The sequence below is a fragment of the Carassius auratus genome, chromosome 41 (assembly GCF_003368295.1).
Source record: "Carassius auratus strain Wakin chromosome 41, ASM336829v1, whole genome shotgun sequence".
Classification (NCBI taxonomy): Eukaryota; Metazoa; Chordata; class Actinopteri; order Cypriniformes; family Cyprinidae; genus Carassius; species Carassius auratus.
Window position 1 is genome coordinate 18,030,451 of NC_039283.1, and position 16,239 is coordinate 18,046,689.

The 16,239-nt window shown below is 36.1% G+C and overlaps 1 pseudogene; it reads right to left on the reverse strand.

Annotated features, from left to right (window-relative positions):
- The window catches only part of LOC113059143 (myocyte-specific enhancer factor 2D-like), a 55,128-nt pseudogene extending 47,948 nt beyond the window's left edge, over positions 1 to 7,180 (reverse strand).
- Positions 7,181 to 16,239: the final 9,059 nt, after the last annotated feature.

Consider the following 16,239-nt stretch of genomic DNA (forward strand, 5'->3'; position numbering starts at 1 on the left):
TGTTGTTCCAAGTGCACAATTGCTTTCAGAGCGCCATCTCAGAGTAGCGTGCATATTCACATGAGTAAACACTCACAAACACTCATACACACGCACACCAAGTGTGTCACATTGGAAGTAGGAAGAGGGGATTTTTTTTCTCCCTGTCCCTCCTCCCGCTCTGGCATATTTCCCAGCTCTCCATACTGCTGCCTGCATCTCCTGTGAGGAGAAGAGGCCAGCCAGCAATCTTCCATTAAAATATGGCGGAGATCGGCCATACTAAGCCTCAAAAGCGAAGGAGACAATGTGTGCAGATGGCCCTAGACAAGAACCACAGCTGTACCGCCATAGAACTGTAGCGCCCCATGAGAGAACGAGACAGCAGCAAGTAAAATAGCAGAATAACAAGAAATACAGCTGCAAGCAGCAATTTCCGAGGCCATAGGCACACCATCTATATTGAACTGTACTCAAATGTAAACTAAATTACAAAGTTACGAGAGTGAATAAATATTTTCAGATTTGACCATTAGTTGGTGCTGTAAACAAACTGCTTTGTTGTCTTTAATCCACGATGGCGATAAAATGCGGACAATGATTGTTGTCCAATTAACGTTGCTGGACGAAAGGTGAAGGTCCAGTAGTACGGCTTCAGTAAAAACAGCTGGTAAAATTTTCGTCAAACACAAAACATTAAAATTTCTTGGAATATTCTATTCGCCATTGTATATTAATGATCTGATTCCAGCAATTATTGAAAACTTTTACCCACAGGTTAATTTCATACGATTTGTTGTTCGTACATTGATCTCGTTCCTTTTGCCATTTGTTGATGATGACGTAAGATACTATGGTAGTTTTAAGAAATAAGGGTGGTATGGAACACTTTCCCATTAGTCTGTCTAAAATTAAAGTGCTTAGCCCCAAACTACAATAAGGGAGAATGAGAGAAATGAGAGATGAAGGAGTGCACAGTTTCGACACTTGGCTTCAGTGCTTGGTTTTAGCTTTGCGGGAGTAATGGCCAACCCTTTCTCTCACACCACTGTTACCCCATTAGTCCGTCTATTATCCGACACATGCAACGCTAGGTTGTGTGATTGTGCCGTCTTTGTGTGCTTATTTTTAAAAGCATTTTGCATTCCATTCATTTGCTGCAGGTTAAAGGCAGTGTTTACCAAGAACTGCACAATACAGGCCATTAACGCTGAAGCAAAAAACCTATGAATATGAATAATATATAAAAAGTTGAATATCATTCAGTAAGGACTGAACTCATGTTAAATGATCCACAATGCTGCTTCAGATTGTGCTGTTAATTAGATTTGTTAGAACTGCACAAAAATTTACAACGATTTGTATGGACATACATTTTTACTAAATGCAAAATGAGTGTGAGTTAACGGGATAACTCCACCCAAAAAAAGAAAAAAAAAAAGAAAATAATGTCATTGTTTACTCCCCTCATTTTGTTCCAAACCTGTATGATGTTCTTTCTTCAAAATAACACAAAGGAAGATATTCTGAGAAAAAGCTTTTATTTTTTATTTTGTCCATACAGTGGAAGTCAACCAAAACTGTTTGGTTATCAACATTCTTCAAAATAACTTCTTTTGTGTTCCATAGAAGAATAAAAAGCATACAGGTTTTGAATGAAATGAGGAGGAGTATATGATGACAGAATTTTCATTTTCAGTCGAGCTAATCTCTATGTTAGGTCATATATCATTAGTAAGCCAGTTACTGACAGGAAGAACAGAGGAAGAGTTCCTGTTATCTCTGTCTTTATAAGAACATGGGATTGAAATCATTAGGATCTTATTCTATCTTCTCCTACATCCCGCTGCAGAATCAGGTACAAGGTTGCAGTAAATGACTTTGTGCGTGTTCCCAAGAGAGATATCGGTGTTGGGTATACACAGGTTACACTAGACGAGACCTGACAAGATGACAGTGAGTTCTCTGCTTTGTTCTGGAAGGAAAAAGCACACAGAGTCAGACAGTGACAGAGAGCTGATGGGTAAATTAGAAGCTATTTGGGGAAAAAACATATTATTGTTTTTTGTCCATGCAATGAAAGTCAAGAACATTGGACTTTGTTGACTTCAAATGTATGGGCAAAATATCTTCTATTGTGTTCTACAGAAGAAAGAACGTCATACAGGTTTGGAAAAACATGAGGGTGAGCAAATAATGACAATTTTTCAGGTGAACTATCACTTTAAGGACAGCAATGTATTCAGTAAACAACAAAAAAAAAAAAGGATCTTCATGAGATAAATATATTGTATGTGAATATCAAAACAGCATTTAGGTCATGGCTGTTGGTTTTATGCAAGTGGATTTCTCATCCACTAACACTTACATTCAGCAGGAAATACAGAGGGGGAAAAAAACATAATCTGGATAAATTGATGACTGAACACCACCATCATACAAGAGCCACAAAACCCACACATATGCACACAGAAAGGAGAAGCCATTCACCATATTTAGAAGCTAACTTATAATGCTTTGCATAGATTACTCCAAAACTAAAAATAAACAGAATTAGATTTTTCAGGTTCTCATTTGTTTTCATTTTCACCGCACGCCTGGAATGAGGTCACCACACATCACTTTAGCTCGGGGGGGATTTTAAGGAATTCAGCACTACTAATGATGGCATATTTTGAGCTGAACTGAATAAGCCTGATTCACGATATGGAAATCAGTTTTTGTGGCGACTACGTGAAAATGTCTAAGCGTGACAGATGTCTGAGCTGCCTGCGTTCATTAATCAAGCATCCGCGTGTTAACCAGCATAAAGGCAGCAATTTCGTCATTTACCTAATAATGCATTCAGTGTTTGGCATGATAAAACGATTAAAAGATGTTCACATGAGAACCAATTATTTATGCTTATGTCTTACTACAAAAAAAAAAAAACTGTTCTATGGTGTGGTTAAGAATACTGTGAAAGCATTTGTGCTACAATTACTTCTCATGCGGTGAAATGGAAACAGAAAATATGATACAGAAATATGATATGCACATATGCGTTAAAGAGACACTAAAGGTTAAACTTGGGGGCTCTTCAAGCAGTAAGAGCAAGAATGGTGGTCTGTCTTTTTAACCCATATGTTTGTGTGAATGCATGAGTGGTGGTCTTTATAAGGGATACAGCTGCTCTCTCCTCAGTAAGATGACACCGGTACTTCAGCCCTGAGGTAACCACACTGTTCTCTAGACCTTGTTTGGACTTCAAAATCTAGTCCAGAAACCTTTAACCTTCCAAGTCAGTCTTGCAAATTCATGCCGTCTGAAGGACACTGGAACTTGGATGAGGTCTCAACAAAAATACTAAAAGAATAAACTAAACTAAAAAATTAGAATTTCATATAAACTTATTCACTAATTTATAAGCATTTTGTAATAACCGTCATTAATAATCATTATTACATTAAATAAAACTACCTGAAGAGTTGTCACGAAACGTCATGTTGTTTTTATTTAGTGATGCACTGATGTCAAAATTCCGGCAAATAATTATTTTCACGTCATGGCCGATAACAAATAAATTATACATGTATTTTTAACTGTAAATTTGATTTAAAATCAAATCAAATTATAATTAAAATAACTAATTTTAAATGCTACATGTGAATTTAGGCATCACAATATTATAATGTTAAGTATCAAAACTAGATATTAATTTTGTGACTTGTTAAAAAAATATATAACTATTGGCTTGATACCTTTTATTATTCAAATTCAAGCAAATATATAGATTAACTTAAGTATATAAATATATATAAAAGCACTTTATTTATTGATGGATTTATTTATTTTCATGTTTAAAAAAAAATCACATTTAATATGTGCAGTATATATATATATATATATATATATATATAGTGTGCATGTGCATGTGTGTAGTTTGTGTGTGGGTGTGCGCATATACACACGTATTCACACAGCTGACTTGTTAACCAGAAAAAAACATTTTACGTTTAAATGTTTATTGAAATAAAAAAAGGAACACGCATCAGCTTCCTCTCAAGTCTGAGATACCAAAGCACAATTTAAAAGCCTAAACATTCCAAAAGCTCATTTTAAAAACATGCAACTCTGACTGCTTGTCAAAACCCCTAAAGCCCGGCCAGTCTCGTCTCCTCTCCAGCAGAAAAAGGTTGCCCTCATCTTCAGTGGTTTCTTTCATACTGCTCATTACATTAATTGATGTTTAACCCCTAGATCAGCTGATGACGGCTCAATTAAGAGCTTGCTGGGGGAGAGATTAACACAGGGAAGGAGGGCTTCAGCCCTTCAGCGTGCCCTACTCCACCAACCGCACAGCCAGTAAGGACACTGAAGCCATTTTGAATTGGAAAGTGAAGGGAAGCCCCCCCCTCCTCCTCATAAAACGTAATTTAATCAGCAGCACTATGACCTTAAAGTAGATTTGTTTCCAATCAGATGCTGGCCAATATCACATGCCACTGATCAAGGACAAAATAATTACTGAGTGCAGAAAGTGTTTTGTAATAACTGTCTTCTGTCACCATTTACACTCCTTCATGTCGTTCCAAACTTGTATGTTGTCCATAACACAAAAGAAGATGCATATGATGTGCCAGTGTTGTGTTTTTTCTTTTTTCTTTATACAGTTAAAGTCAATGGTGTCCAGTGTTGTTTTTGTATCTTCATTTGTATTCCACAAAAGAAAGTCAGTCATAAAGGTTTGGAACAACATGAATGGGAGTAAATGACAGAAATTGTATGTGAGCTATTCCTTTAAACTCACCCGTATTTGACCAAAAAAAAAAAAAAAAAAAAAGAAACCTGTGGACCACAGATGGATGTCTGGGTAAAGTCCACAGCAAGCATTTTTGTAAATGGAAAATGGATTAAACATGTGACCAGAGGATATTTCACAAATTTCACAATGAGAACAAAGTGAAGACCTGCTTTACAGGCGACAGAAGACCTTTGACACATGTGAGAGCACATGTAATAAAATCCACACATCAAATACAAGACAGCCAGATAGGCATCTAATAAAAACAGTGGTAGCATGGTCATAAATCTGTTTATGTGGAAAACCAGATAGGAAACCCTGGATGAACAGTCATTATTTTGACTTCATGGTGATGAAAACATCACTATAGATGATCAGGATGAAAACATAACACTATTTTTGTTCTGTCATGTTTTGCAGCATCCTGACCTGCTTCAATGGGTTTCACGTTCAGTCACAACAAAAGCATTTTCTGAACTGCATCCGCTTAATCATTTCCATGCAACAAACTTCCCAATAGCAAACAGCGCTTTTTCACAAAATGAATGTGATTGTTCGCAGGATGCTAGTCATTTTCTGAAAACTTTTTTTTTTTTAAAGAATTTCAAAACAGCAGTGGTAGGTTTATAATGTGTGAAATAATCTTTTCTCTCTGACAGTTTTTGATACCCCAGGTGGGAGGTTTTGGAGGTACAGAGCTGCCACCCTGCTGGGAATCATGACAGCACAGTACCTGTCTGCATGACCTCAACATTCAGCTCATTATGAGATTCAGCCTATAATAAGAGCTGGAATTCTGAAGAAACCAATCAAAAGCTTTGGACACACACACACACACACACACACACACATTACACAGCAAAGCATCTAGGACAGACGCACTTCACACTTACAACTCAGCCTGTGGAAACTTCAAACTAACATATTTATGAGAGACTAAAGTCACACTTTTACAACTTGTTAAAATGACATTTCTTCTCTACATGCCTTAGGACAGGGTTTTTCAAACTGTGCTCCGAGGACCTTCAGGAGGTCAGATAGGATTTCAATGACCAAAAAAATAATAGATGCAATAAATTATTATTGTTGTTAAATGTACCAAAACTGCCATTATATGACATTATATCATAAGCTCAATAATGAATATTTCATTAATGATTCCTATTAATGACACAATTTCAATTTTATAGAAAAAAAATGAATCAGTGCAAATGAAATATTTTCATAATAATACTGAAACTTTTGTCTTTAGCACAATGCTAAAATTATTATTATAATAAAAGGCAATTATTTTGTTTTACAAAGTATTTAACAGTTACTCGTATCCATAATATCATAATTATTATTTTGATTGATATATCAGGAAGAGGGTTTCTTTGCAAGGGGGATCATCGTGTTTGGCTGTCCTTGGCATCAAAAGTTTACTTTAGAGCCAGCAAATGTGCACAAATAAATTTTTTAAGAGTACGAATACACCAAAAACACATGTTGTTATTGCATAACAGAAAGAGAGAGGGTGGTGTCGCAGAACTGCGTAGGTTAAACCAAACTTTTGTTTAGAGTCCATGAGCAGGATCAACCAAACTTGAGTCATAAGTGGCTTGAGTGCTAAAAAAAAAAAAAAATAACATTCAGACTACTCCACACAAACACCCTTCAAAATACACAATATCGGTAATTAACACATAACATGTTATACCTCATAACACATGCTGTGCTGTAGCGCGCTACGCAGTGAGCCGAAGTGTGTGACGGCATCAAAATCATGTTGACATTTCAGACATCGACTAAATCTGACAGCTCGTCAGAAGCACCACAACAATGAACAGCGTTTATATCAGCCCAGTGAGTCACGATTTACAATAATACACTAACTTTATGGTAGATAATTATTTTAAAAGTACCGCAATTGTGATGGGTTATATCTTATGCCCTTGTCACCAATTGGTTATTAAAAGCCTAGTCTGAACCTCCGTATCTCACTAGCTTCGATTACAGTCGCGACTCTTACACCCTTTGAAGCAATAAAAAGACACATACAACAAATGACCAGTGTATGTTTGCTTACTGAAGCGAACTAGCCTTCATTTTAATATTTTTTTAAAAATAAATTCAGAGAGGTGATGGCAATAATTCGCCACTGTAAGAGCTTCAGCTAACGTTAGACTGGACGAACGACTCACCGGAGCAGCTACAAGATCCACATCTGTGCGATAAACACCAGGTTTCTTACGGTCCGATACGTGAAAGAAGTGTAATAAAGCTCAACCCAGGCAAGAATATAAAAAACACCGAGCAGATATCAGTAATTACATCTGAAATCCTTAACCCCTGTTTAGGGTTATTATTTAGCCCGTACAGTCAAAAGCCTCCATGTACAAAGTGTCCTATCCACCATGACTGGCAATGCATTATGATTGACAAATAATATGGCCAATCAGAGATGAGCTTTGCTTGTTTCGTCCAATAGAGTTAAAGTATGGTCACTTCTGCGTAGAAGCAGAAATGTGGGCGGGGCTGATATGCAATAGGAAGAGATCACGCTGATGTATTCATCCGCCTCCCCATCTTTAGTGAAAAGATCCTGTAAAATTCCCCTCCGTGTTTACATGTGAGAACTGGAATGTAATAATTACACGCAATTGTATTTTATATTTGAAATACTTTTAATATATAAATGTCCTGAAAATTAACCTTTAAGCATGGTGTTGTATTGTACTCGCGCGCTGTAATAAAAACGTTGTATTATTTATCAGATCAGATGTGCAGGGTTCAGTAGGATACGTCAGCAAGTACGTTTTTTCAAAACACATAATACGTCAATCAATCATAAGTAGAATTTCATTCATGTCTTTTATTCGTAACTCGCTTAACCACGAGGAAATATTTGATATAAAAAACAGCCTATTTTGGGCAAAATATTAAAAACAGTGTTTGACCTGGCTTACTTAATGGTTCATGGTAGTACATTTTTGCTCAATCCAATAAAAGCATGGAGAGCCCTACTTTACGTGGAGGAATATGGTGTTTACAGAGGGAATGGTGGTGATGCATACAGAGAAAAATGAAAATGTTCGAGTACACTAGGTAAGTTTGAAGGCAGCTGAAACGGAAATAGTTTAACTGATCAATCTGAAAATCAGCGCCACGGGTTTTGAAATAACACAAGAAGCAAAAAAAATAAATAAATAAAAGGCCGAGGTCTTATTCAAAGATTTTGATTGACGAGAATGCTCTTGCGACACTCAGATCAGAGCTGCGTGCGTCACTGCGATGGAGGAAAAAAAAAAAAAATAAATTCTGCGTTTTATTTGAGATTTAATACATGCAGCCAAAATACTCTTGAGGAAATTATCACATAAATCATCGAGCAATGTGTAAAATGTCTTTATTATTATTTTTTATTATTCTTATTTATTTTACTTCATTTTAGTTTACTTTAGTTTTTGAATTTAGTCAAAAGCAGCTATTTCATATTTAATAAGTCACTCGAATGAGTTGCAAACGTCATCAATAAGTGAAAAACAATATGTTGTATTTAACTTAATTATAAAGAGAAAAAAACATTGATTTACTTAAAAGATGCAACAGGAATGTAGCCCATTGCACAGGCCTACCTGTGGAGGAGAGAGATTACTCTGTTTTATTCCTTATGTAAGGAGCTTATGCACTGGGGTTTTGTGGAAGAACATTTATACAAACAGATGGACACCCTGTTGCCCTCTCTCAGATCACTCGCTTCCTACACTCAGCCTGCGCACTCAACAGAATGCCATTGAGCCACGAAACCTTCACTGCAGGCAAAAACAATCATGAAAGTGGGGCTGCAATGACAGAGATGACTCAGACAAGCCCTCTGATCTTGGAGCAGTTATTGACCGAACACTTTGGGCAGTTATGAGAGAGGAAAAATGTCAGATTACATTTTATTCATATTGGTGTGCATAACAAAACGCTGTGCAGTAAATTCTGGATCCGTATGTACTATATAAAAGGTGTTAAACTTTAAATTAGTTTAATATTCAGCACAGGTGATGTTTCCTTGTTTAATAGTCATTATGGGTCTGCAGTGCCTGCGTGCTCAAACACGTGTTTCAAAACAGCTGCTTTCAGAGCTGAGAGGAGCTGGAAATGACACTTTACGGATGGATTCTCTTCTCATATCCTTCTCTTTTCCCCCCACTCACACTCTTTCGTTGACACACAGATGCACCTGCAGATGCACATTTGCTTCTTTCTCTCCATGCATTGGTCTCTATCTGCCTTATTCTCTCTCTTTCTCTTTTCCTTTATTTCTGAACGTATTAATCCAGATGAAAGGTGTGTGGGTGAAAATTTTCTGCAGTGACCCGCTGATCTGCTGCACTTGGCTTCCGTAGCATCCTGTCTGCTGCCTAGCAACTCTCTGTAGCTATGGCAACAAAGCCAACAAACCCTCCTGCCTCTATCAAACGTACCCCCTCAATGAGCTGCTATAAGTATGGCAATCAGGAACAGACAAGAATTCAGTAAGTGGAAAAGCTTAGATTTGTTTTTTTTTTCATAAAAAAACTAATAATTCTTAAGTGTCTAGATGTCTCTCATGTTCAAATCGCTACTGTAAAGAAATGCAGCATCATGTATGACGAGGCTGTGTTATGTAATTACTGTAATATCGTGCTGGATCTGTCCGCTACATGGTTAACCACTGGATCCTCCTATAAACTGTAGTGGGAAAGGGCATCTCAGGAACCGCACTCCAGTGGTTTGAGTCTTATCTCTCAGAAAGTTCCTTCAAATTATCTTGTAGAAGTAGTAGGTGTCCAACTCGCAACATCTACAGTAATTACTGGAGTGCCTCAGGGCTCTGTTCTTGGACCACTTCACTTCTCTGTCTACATGGCATCATTAGGTTCTGCCATTCAGAAACATGGCTTTTCATATCACTGCCATGCTGATGACACTCAGCTCTACCTCTCATTCCATCCTGATGATCTGATGATAGCTGTTCGCACATGTCTAACAGACATTTCTTTCTGGATGAGGGACCATCACCTTCAACTCAACCTTTTTGAGATCCAGTTAGGCACATCAACCATAACTCATTCAATAACAGCCAGTAATCTTGGTGTTATAATTGATGATCAGCTGACTTTGTCAGACCACATTGCTAAAACTGTCAGATCCTGCAGATCTGATTTATTCAACATCAAGAAGATCAAGCCCTTTCTTTCGGAACATGCTGCACAACTCCTTGTTCAAGCTCTTGTTCTGTTCAGGCTGGACTATTGCAATGCTCTTTTGGCACGTCTTCCAGCCAGTTCTATCAAACCTTTACATTTAATCCAGAATGCGGCAGCAAGATTAATTTTTAACGAGCCAAAAATAATGAACGTGATACCTCTGTTTATCAATTTGCATTGTTTACCAATAGCTGCTCGAATAAATTTCAAAGCATTAAAGTTTGCCTACAAAACCAGCATTGGCTCTGCACCCCTTTACCTAAATTCATTACTTCGGACTTATGTGCCCTCTAGAAGCTTGCATTCTGCAAGTGAATGTCGCTTTATCGTGCCATCCCAAAGAGGTGCAAAATCACTTTCAATGACTTTTAAATTAAATATTCCCTCCTGGTGGAATGACCTGTCCAACTTTTCCGCTTAAATCACATCTCTTCCATCTTTATTTGACCCTCTAACTCTAGCACTCTCTATTCTAATTCTATTCCAAAATAACATGCCCCTTTTACACTGGCACTATTTATTTACTAACAGCTTGTTTTCGTTCTAAAAAAAAAAACACCATCTTCTCTAATCTTTTTGTATTTTGTTTTCTTTTTTATTTATTACATAATAAAAAAGGCCTCTAACACTAGCTTGCTCTATTCTTTTCCTATTCTATCTTTTTATTTAATTTTCATTGTCTTTCTATTTATTATGTGATTTGAAAAACCTTGCAACGTGTACTGCAAGCTTACTGAGACATGTTAGTTGTTATAGCACTTGCATATCATTGCCATTGTCCTCATTTGTAAGTCACTTTGGATAAAAGCCTCTGTAAAATAGAAAAAAACTAAATGTAAATGTAATGCAGTGCAAATAAATCCTAATATTTGCATTTGCATCAGTTAAATAATATTTTCCAAGCTACTGTATTTATCCCATATATATTTGCTGTTTTAGGTATGATTTGAAAGATGCTAATTAATAACAGCATGCAAATTAATGCATTACATTCTGTTGTTCTTTCGACTTAACAGAAAATGAACATTGTCAGCACGGAGTATAATGTCTGTACGTTTTAATTTACAGTATAGTTAGAATTTGTTTTTTTATAATCACTGTAAATTTCGTGATAATGTGTGGATAATCTGGAGAAATTTAGTATCCAAAATTTAACCTGCAAATGGATGGTGACGTTGTGCCCTCTAGTGGTCTTACTGGGACAAGACCAGTGCAAGAAACAATTGTACAAGTCATTTAAAAAAAATATTACTTGAAAATTGTCAATGACCTACAAGTGCTCCAGAATGACGTCATCGCAGAAGAATGCAGTCACCTGCAAACTTTGCTATACTTAAACTTCTTTCACTGTGCAATGTGATTGTTACTCTATGTACTATTATTTATAGAACATAATATAATAATAATAATAATAATAATAATAATAATAATAATAATAATAATAATAATAATAATAATAAAGTAAATCTGTGGCGAGTGGGGCGGGGCCGAGAGGCGTGGGAACGAGGAGTGAGGCCAGGTGTAGTGATTGGAGATGAGCTACACCTGAGCCCCACCGCTAGTATCGAGTCCCACGTAGGAGATGGAAGGATATAAAACTGGAGCGACGACCGTGAAGGACGAGAGAGGACCAGGCCTGGGACATTACTTTATGTTTTGGTTTTTATTTATGCGCACCAGTCGTCCGTGAGGGGCTGGTGCGCCGTTTTGTATTTACTTTTGAATATTAAAATGAGTTTTGATTGTGCGCCGGTTCCCGCCTCCTTCTTCCCGATGAATATGGAGATTTGTTTGTTACAAAATCATAAAAATGTTTTATTTCTAAAATAAAAATGAAGGCTGCATCATTTTGTCTTTCTTTTTTCCACAGAAGTAACTGCTCTGCATTTCGAAATACAAAGAACATAAAAGAAAAAGAGAGGGAAAAGATATATAGATACAGTACAAACAGTTAAAAAATCTCAGTCAGTAAGAAAAATAAGATCATAGTCCTTAGTCATTAGTAAGAAAGTATTTTACAGTACAAGAAACTTTTGTGTGATTAAAATAAATGCAATGCAAAACAAATACATTACCAATAGCTAAGTTGCTGCCAGAAGAATAGTCAGAGAAAAGTTTAAATCACATTTTATAAAATGAGATGAATAACAACATAAGTCTCCCAGTGGATCGGATTACACTGATATACTGCAGGTTTTGGCTAGCCGGGGCCTTCAGGTGGTGGCAAAATAAATAAATAAATACAAATCTTAAAGGGATAGTTCACCCAAAAATGAAAATTATGTCATTAATGATTCATCCTCATGTCGTTCCAAACCCGTAAGACCTCTGTTCATCTTCGGAACACAGTTTAAGATATTTTATATTTAGTCCGAGAGCTCTCAGTCCCTCCATTGAAACTGTGTGTACGGTATACTGTCCATGTCCAGAAAGGCAAGACAAACATCATCAAAGTAGTCCATGTGACATCAGAGGGTCAGTTAGAATATTTTGAAGCATCAAAAATACATTTTGGTCCAAAAATAGCAAAAACTACGAATTTATTCAGCATTGTCTTCTCTTCCGTGTCTGTTGTGAGCGAGTTCAAAACACTGCAGTTTAGTGAAATCTGGTTCACGAACAAATCACTCGATGTAACCAGGTCTTTTTGAACCAGTTCAAACTCGAACTGAATCATTTGAAACGGTTCTCGTCTCCAATACACATTAATTCACAAATGACTTAAGATGTTAACTTGTTTAATGTGGCTGACACTCCCTCTGAGTTCAAACAAACCAATATCCCGGAGTAATTCATTTACTCAAACCATACACTGACTGAACTGCAGTGAAGAGAGAACTGAAGAACGGATGTTTTTATTACCTTTCGGGACACTGACAGTATACCGTACATAAGTTTTCAATGGAGGGACTGAGAGCTTTCGGACTAAATCTAAAATATCTTAAACTGTGTTCCGAAGATAAATGGAAGTCTTACGGGTTTGGAACAACACGAGAGTGAGTTATTAATGACGTAATTTTCATTTTTCAGTGAACTAACCCTTTAAATTGAGAAATCCTTTTGTAATTATTCATTAGAGTTTTATTAGCTTGGTTGGTTTGCTGCAACCAGGCCCCGGGCTGTAAAATGTGCTAATATACTAGATAGAAATATTACAAATTCAAATTTGCTTTGGAAATAACAATAATAATATTACAATAACAGGCACACGAAGAAAGCATTGGACAAATCCATCTACAACTCTTTCTGATATGGTTCTCATACAAGAAATGATAATTTCAGTACAAACTACCTTCTGTGGTTTTCTGTATTGCAGTTCATTAAAATAAATTGAAGTTCAAGCTAACTATGTGACTGTTTTATATTATTACAATTATATTACCTTGAAAGAACCATTTAAGATACTTGTGAATTACCAATGTGAAGATGAAAACGCAGCTGGTTTTAAAAGAGTGTACGACTCTAAATGACCACCAGATGGCGTTCAAGGCTTAATTATTTTGCATCGGAAAGAGTTACAGTCCCCAAATTTGCAGATCACGCGCACAAGCGCAGTTTTCAGGAACCAATTTAATGATTAAATTATTCATAATTTCTTTTTTTTTTTTTATCAATTGGCACTTATATAGAATCACAATATTTATAGTCTACCATATCAACCCTCATGCTACGTATATGTCATAGTAAAAGATATACAGATAAATTCCACTGAGTTTGTTTAAATGTACCGTTTGGAATCTATCTCTCTCTAAAAATGATCAACAATAGAGGAGAAATGTCAGTAGCCTATGGTTCCCTTAATTTCATTTTAAATAAATAATATAATGTCACCGTAAATGTGGTCTTCAGTTGTCTATAACAACTCTATTAAGTCATAGTGATGGGGATGGAGGACCTGGGAAGTGATCTGCTGGTGTCTGTGAATAAAGAAGAGTAATCTCTGCCACTCTTGCTCGGTTATTGTGTGGGCCCAGGCCAGCAGAGGCATGGGAAGGCTGGTTTGTTGCCCCCTCCTACTGAATTTTAGCGTGTGAACAGTCAGCTTGTTCCTGGGCCAACAGAGTCCCTTCTTTCTTCTTTAAGAGGACCGCCTGCACGCGGAATCTAGAACCCTCTCTCAGTCTTAATTTATGTGCATATTAATTATGCTGCATTGTAATTTCTACGTGGGATAGAGCATGCAAATGAGCAGTCTATGTTTTATGTAGGCTACAATCTCCCTCAGGAGGGTGAAATTTAAACCAGCACCCAGGCCTGTTCTCATGAAGCCTACCTAACATCTAATTTGAAGAAGCCTCATTTTAGAAATGTTGTGCAAACTGTGGGCCCTTCTTTGTGTCTTCCAGCTTCTTTCTTTATTCATCCCAAACTGTAAACATTAGATTTAGTTTAAGGTTACTTCATTTTATACCTGTCACTTAGAGTCAGAGGATTGGCTCTTTTATCATGGCAGCATGGATAATGACTTGGCCTAAACAAACGTTTACCTAGACATCTACATGTAGATAATGCATAGACTTTTATTGTTTTAACATAAAGCATTTAGTACTTATAGTATTTACAGAAATCAAACGTTCTGCATTTTTACAATTTAATTTAAATAAGCTTGTGCCACACACACACAGACACACATTTTAGAACAATATATTATCTGTTCACGTGTTAATTGATTCAGAAACATTATATAGACCAATTAAGCTAATTATAACACTCTTGCACGTAAGACGCAACAGTAATATTATTCATTTCAGAATTCCGTACTATCGCTAATATTTGAATTAATAATTCTAAAATGTGTCGTTACCGTGTGATCTTTATACTGATAATCCTCAACAAATATAATTTTAAAAGATCATGCGTTAATATAGTTACATTTATAAATAGAAAATCATAGTCTCTATTTCCACATATATTCATTTGTATTATCTTACTAATAAAAATCAAATTGTATTTAAAAGTATAAATTGGTACAGTGCTTTAAAAAAATTTATTTATTAAATTTTTTTTCGGGAAGACACCTTGACCAGGTTCAAGACGGTCAAATATAAACTCTGTGGAGTTTGTGGAGCTGTCGATGCCACAAGTGATGAACGATATAGCTGAATATTTCGTCAAAATCTCGATGATCTTTTTTTAATCGTCAATATTTTAAGAAAATACTACAATATTTATTTTATTTAATATAGGCTATAACATTACTGAAAATAGATTATTATGGCTGTAAGAAAGCGCTTGCCAAGAACAATGTCAGGAAGATTTTGTGCACTAACATTTACACTGTGTAACAAAATGTTGTATATTATAAGTTAATTTTAAAGTTAAAATTCATGTAGTAGGCTACAACTTTCGTTTAACGCAATGGCCTTACGCTATTAGTCGTTTAAAGTGAATATATTTGCTAGTCCACTAGAGTATAAACTATAAAGAAGCCTACAATGAAGAAGCCACTGTTTACTATGTTAAACTGCGCCATACAGGGAGCTGTGTGCTTCGTTTCAGATGCGTTCGTCTGGATGATAGAGGTTTGCCTCATCTAAGAAGCCTACTGTGCAAAAGTAGTTGCCATGCTGCGCCACACTGCTCTACACAGGCTACTGTTTTCGGAGCAAAAGGAAGGGGACGACATGGAGAAAGACAGAGACGCTCCATTCTCTTTTGTTAAACCTGCCACATAACCAAACCCTATATTTAACATGTAGTATAAATAATATTGTAGTACAGCATACGGACATCATATGCTTTAACAAGACTTTTTCTACCTAATTATTGTGTGTATTTTATATACATGGTCCAAAGTGACATTATTTACATTTAAGTCTTCTACTGTAATCTGAGATATAAACAGTGACGTTATTTACGAAATATTTCACGACTTCAGGCCCACAGATGAGAGCACCACGTGTTACGTCTCACTGTAAAAAGTAGAAATTCAAATGCAAAGTCGGTGACGACTTGAAATTCCATTAGGTTATAAACCGAAAATAAAAGTCTTCAAAAGACTATATGTAGCCTACTATCGGTGAACCGTGAAACTAAACATGGTTAAATGTTAACATAAATGTTTTTCATTATTGTAATCTAAGGTTGATTCAGTTATACTTGAATAAAACCATTTATACGTTTTTATTTTATTTTTTAATTTTATTTTTTATTATTTGACAAAATATTTTATATTATAGGATTAGACGAAATTGAAATGACTTGTTATAGGACTAACTTCAGCACTGTTTCACGGACAGCGACAGAAAGTTAGAG